The following is a 5,661-nucleotide window of genomic DNA, read 5'->3' as shown; positions in this document are numbered from 1 at the left end:
TCCTTTTCTTTAGATTTTCCAGTTTGTTAGCATATACCTATTCATAATTTCTAATCATCCTTTGTATTTCTGTGGTATCCATTGTAATGTCTGTTTTTTAGTTTCTGATCTTATTTATTTGGGCATTCTTTCTTTTTCTTGGTTAGTCTAGCCAGCACTTTCTCTCTCTCTCTCTCTTTTTTATCTTTACCAAAAAGCATTTTTTTTATTTTGTTAATCCTTTGTTTTTGTTTTTAGTCAGTATTTCATTTAATTCTGCTCTGATTTTATTATTTCTTTCTTTCTACTAGTTCAAGGGTTTTTATTTGTTTTTGCTTTTTTAATTCCTTGAGGTGCGTTAGTAGGTTGTTTAAAAATCTTTCTACTTTTTAAGGTAGATGTTCATTGCTACAGACTTCCCTTTTAGCACTGCTTTTTCTGTATCCCATAGGTTTTGGTATATTGTTCCCATTTTCATTTGTTTCAAGAATTTGTTATTTATTTCTTCATCCACCCAGTGGTAGCTCAGGAACACATTGCTTAATTTCCATCTATTTGTACACTTTCCAAAGTTTCTCTTCTTATTGATTTCTAGTTTTATTTTTCCCACAGTGCCCTAAGAAAATACTTGATATGATTACACTTTTTAAAAATTTGTTGAGACTTGTTTTGTGGCCTATCGTGTGGTCTGTCATAAAGAATGTTTCATGTGCTGATGAGAATGTGTATTCTGCAGCTGTTGGATAACATGTTCTATACATGTTTATTAGGCCCATTAAGTCTAAAGTGTAACTTAAATCTAATGTTTCTTTGCTGATTTTATGTCAATGATCTGTCTACTACAAAGATCAGGATGTTAAAATTTCCAACTATTACTATATTAGTGTTTCTCTCTTCCTCCTTTTAGATCCAGTAATATCTATGTTACATATCTGGATGCTCCAGTGTTGGGTGTATACATAGTTAGAGTTGTTATAGTCTCTTGTTGAGTTGATCCCTTTATTATTATACAATGACCTTCTTTATCTCTTTTTGTAGTTTTTAAAATGACTATAAGACTTTTTTTATCTGGAATAAAGATAGTTACTTAAAGACTGTTTTATCTTACCTGAAATAAAGATAGCTACTTCTCCTTGCTTTTGGTTTTCATTTGTATGGAGTATCTTTTTTCTTCCTCTCACTTTCAGTCTGTATGTCTGTACTGGCTAAGTGAGTTTCTTGTAGACAGTGTATAATTGGGCCATTAAAAAAAAAAATTCATTCAGCCAGTCTGTCTTTTACGTAGAAAATATAATCTGTTTACGTTCAAGGTTATTATCCACAACTAATGACTTATTTCCGTCATTTTGTTAATCATTGTCTGGTTGTTTTGTATATTCATGGTTCCTTTCTTCCTCTCACTGCATATCATTGCTGTTTGGGGGTTTTCTACAAAGGTATTATTTGACTCTTTTCCTTTCTCATTTGTGTATCTGTTTTAACATTGAGTTTTATACTTTCTTGTGTTTTCATGATGGTAGATATCCTTTCTCTTTTTCAGATTAAGCCTTACTTAAACATTTCTTACAGCGTTGACCTAGTGATGACAAATTTCCTTAGTTTTAGCTTGTCTAGGAGAGACTGTATTTCTCCTTCATTTTTGAAGAATAGCTGTGCTGGGTATAGTATTATTGGTTAGCAGGTTTTGTTCTTTCAGCAGTTAAATATATCACCCCATTCTCTTCTGCCTTTTGTCCTATAATGCTTCTGCTGAGAAATCATCTGTAAGTCTGAAAAGAATTCCTTTATGTTATATGTAACTCGACTTTTTCACTTGCTATTTTTAGAATTATTTCTTTGTCTTTTGACAGTCTAATTATAATGTGTCTTAGAGAAAATCTTTTGGGTGAATCTGCATGGGGTCTTTGAGCTTCCTACATCTGGATTTCTATATCTCTGGTAAGACTTGGGAAGTTTTCAGCTGTTATTTCATTAAATAGATTTGCTGTGCCTTTTGACACCTCTTCTCCTCCTGGAAATCCCAAAGTTCAAATATTTGGTTACTTTATGTGGTTCTATATTTTACATAAGCTTTCTCTTTTCTTTTTTATTCTTTGTTTATTTAAGTGGGTTATTTCTAAAGACTTCAGAAATTCCTTCTTCTGTTTTATTTGGTCTATTTTTAAAGTTCTCAATTGTGTTTTTTATTTCATTCGTTGTATTATTCAGTTCTAGGATTTCTGTTTATGACATTTAGCTCTTTGTTGAATTTCTCATTCAGATCATGAACTGTTTTTCTTATTTCTTTGTATTGTTTATCTGTATTCTCTTGGTTCTTACCAAGCTTATTTAATGTCATTATTTTGAATTATTTTTCAGGTGTTTATAAATTTCTTTTTTGTTGGCATCTTTTGCTGGAGAATTATTGTGTTCCTTTGGAGATATCATCTTTCCTTGCCTTTTCAGGTTTCTTATGTGTTTACACTGATAACTGTGCATCTAATGTAACAGCCACTTCTTTTAATTTTATGGATTGGCTTTCACAGGGGAAGGCTTTTTTCTATAGAAGTATCTCTTGTGTTGGTTGGATAGGGGGTTTTGGCTTTGATTCTGGATGAGCACAATACTGTAGTCTTCATGTTTTGTTTTGTTTTGTTTTCAGCTGTAATCAGCATCAGTGGTTCTTTGAGTTGCTCAGTTGTTAGTGGAGACTGTGATAAAGCTTTGCTAGGGATGGGATGTTAGGTGGGCTGGTCCTCTTGCTGTTTTTAGAATTCTTTGTCTTTGAATTTTTATAGTTTGACTATAATAATGCTTTCTTGAAGAACTTTTGGGTTGACTCTATTTAGGATCTTTAAGCTTCAGTAGTGGCACCAGTGGGGGTGGTGACAGGCCAGGCATGCTGTTCCTGGAGCCTCTGGTGGAATATGCAGACACTATTTGGTAGCAGGTCTAGGTGGGCCAATTCTTATGCTTTCAGATGACTTTCTCAGGTGCTAGAAGTGGCAGTGATGGGCCAGGGAGGAGGGTGGGTCTTCAGATGCCTGGGAAGGTTGCATAATATTAGTGATGTCATTAGCAGTAGCACAAACAGGTGCCAGGCTAGGTGGGCCAGTTCCCAGGCCCCCAAGTTGTAGGTGTGACTAAGTGCTAGTGGTGATGACAGATTGGGCAGGCCTGTTCTCAGGCTCCTAGAAGTCATGTATGATCACCAGCAGTGGCAGACAGAGCAGATCAGTCCCTAGGCCCTTGGATGATGTGTGTAGACAGAGGCAGTGGCAGTTTGGGCACAGTAGAATATGGCCTACTGGGGACCACTGCCTAATTTTTCTGCACACTGAGGAGTTTCTCCGGGCTCCAAGTTGATCCCAGCTAGACTAGCTGCTTCACTTCCCTCTGCTTCCATGCCTCAGAGGTTCCCTGTCACTTCCCTGCTAAGAATCCCAGAGTTCTGTCTTGGGTCCTCTATTTGACTTGTGATTATCTGCTTGCTGTTTTGTTCCTACTGTATGGAGAAGATGAGTGCTAGGTGCTTCAAGTAACCTGTCTTGAAGCTGACAGTGGTTGTTAAAACAGGTGACTATATCAATCAAAATTCTTTTTAAGTGGTAGAGACCGATTCAAGCTAACTTAACACAAAAAACCAAGGCATTTAATGGTTACAAAACCAAATCCCAGGAATAGACCCAGGCTTCAGGGATGGCTGGATCCAGGAAGTCTGCTACCAAGACTTTCCTCTCACTCTGTCCCTTGTCTGTCTCATTCTTATTGGCAATACTGGACTCACATTCTTATAGCATTGTAACCACTGGGGGGAGAGCGGTTTTAACTCTAATTCCTAGGGAATTCTACAATGAAAATATAGCTACCTATCTTGGATCACACTTGCCTATCCTTTGTTGAGGGGGCGGTGCAGTATTACAGTTGCCTGGCCTGGGTCAGTACCCAAACTTGTACAGGGGCATGTGGAGGCTGTAATTAGCTTCATGGCTGGGGGAGGGGGATGGCAGGAAGGAATGGTTCTCTTGTAAAAGAAGGGGCTAGTTCTCAGAAAACAACACTATTTTGCAGATGAAACAAGCTAGGGTGGTTAGTGACAGAGCTCACCCAAGGACACCAAACTATCAAGGAGCAGAGAAGGAATCTTTTTAGGCACCAGGGAACGCTGGCTCCCTAACTGACTAGGCCTGGCATGAATGCCATGCTGACGTGTATTTTGGCATTTTCAGCAAAGGCCTTAGTAAGACGTTTGTCTTTCCGAAGTCACATTTGCCTCCCTAGAGGTGAAAGGAAGGACTTGGTGACCACTCAGTGTCTTGCAGGCCTAGCTGTGTGGGTTAATGTCACAGCTTTCTTTTTCTCCATGTTTTTCCCTCTCCCCTTATCGTATTCCTTTCCCAACATAAAAGGGCTGAGATCTGAAGCGCTCTGTACATGCATACCCAGATTATAGGGCTGTGTCTCCTTTGAAGGACATGGTGGCATTTAGCATTTTAAAAATAGTATTTAATAGACTTGACCCAGAGAAGGAGAATGAGCCAGTGAGCATGTTAATAAATCTCAGTGTACCCCAGGGTCTTTCTGCATAAAGGCCTTCATATTAAACTAATGTTGGGTGGGAAGTGATTTCGTCATATAGGAGAATTTGAATCCATCAGTCTTTCTGACCTTCCTTGGAGGGATATGATTATTATTATTTTTTCTAGCGTATGATACTTAATGAATGAGCAGCAAAATGGGTCCATTAATGTATTCTGGGGGTCAGTTGTTCATCCTTGCTGTGTGGAGGGCAGAGACAGCAGCATCTTCCACCAGTGGCTCAGAAATCTGGGGACACATAGGCCACTTCTCTTCCTGTGCATAGGCAGAGGGCAGACAGGTGTTCCCTTGCTAATGGACAGAATAGTCTAATGCTTGGCTTGGCTCACTCTAAGGGAGACACCAAGGTAGCCATCCTTCCTCCCTAGACCTCAACCTCCAGTCATCTCCCTGGGAAAGAGTTGATGGTCTGGTGGGAGGGAAGGTCTGCTCCCACTTTAGAATCTTTGAACCAATTCATGTTATCCAAATGAATAATAGTGACAAGGAAAAGTATAGCATGTAAGTTTTTGTTTCAAAGCATTTATGCCATTATTGCATTGAAAAGCACCTTGAATTTTGCCTAGAAGACTAATTACAGAACTTAATAGGTGTGAACACAGAAGGGTAACTTAAATTTTTAATTTGCCTTATCAGGAAGCTATTTAATCCTATGGGCTAGGGAAAGGAAACATAAAAAAAAGAGTCACCCTTTTCATCTTTACAATTTTAAAGAGCTTCTTGGCTCCTTTGGGCCATCCTTGTCCAAGGCAACAGAAATCATTCATTCATTCATTTATTCAACAAAGTTTTTCCTTCTTAAGAAAATTTATTAATATGAGGGTCTATACAATTAGGTTACATTGTTTATGTTTGTGAAGATAAAGTCTGAGTGGTAGTTACGTCTTTCACCCAGGAAATGTGCCATATACCTGAACATTGTACCTATTAGGTAGGAACTAACCAAACCACTCCCTCCCCCTTCCTGAGTCTGAGTTTTTCTCTGATATGTGTACATTATTCTTATTCTACAAGTTTCAACTTAGTATTAAGTACATGGGATGCTTGATTTTCCATTCTTTTGATAGTTTACTTAGGAGAGTGTTGTCCAAATCCATCCAAATT

At 38.1% G+C, this 5,661-nt stretch overlaps 1 protein-coding gene across 4 annotated transcripts in view; it reads left to right on the top strand.

Annotated features, from left to right (window-relative positions):
• The window catches only part of TECTA (tectorin alpha), a 147,701-nt gene that overhangs the window by 63,579 nt on the left and 78,461 nt on the right, over positions 1-5,661 (top strand). The window lies entirely within an intron of this gene.

Source organism: Otolemur garnettii, unplaced genomic scaffold (assembly GCF_000181295.1).
Source record: "Otolemur garnettii isolate 467f Iridium unplaced genomic scaffold, OtoGar3 scaffold00108, whole genome shotgun sequence".
NCBI lineage: Eukaryota > Metazoa > Chordata > Mammalia > Primates > Galagidae > Otolemur > Otolemur garnettii.
The sequence above is the reverse complement of the archived record's forward strand: the minus strand, read 5'-3'. Positions and strand labels throughout refer to the sequence as shown.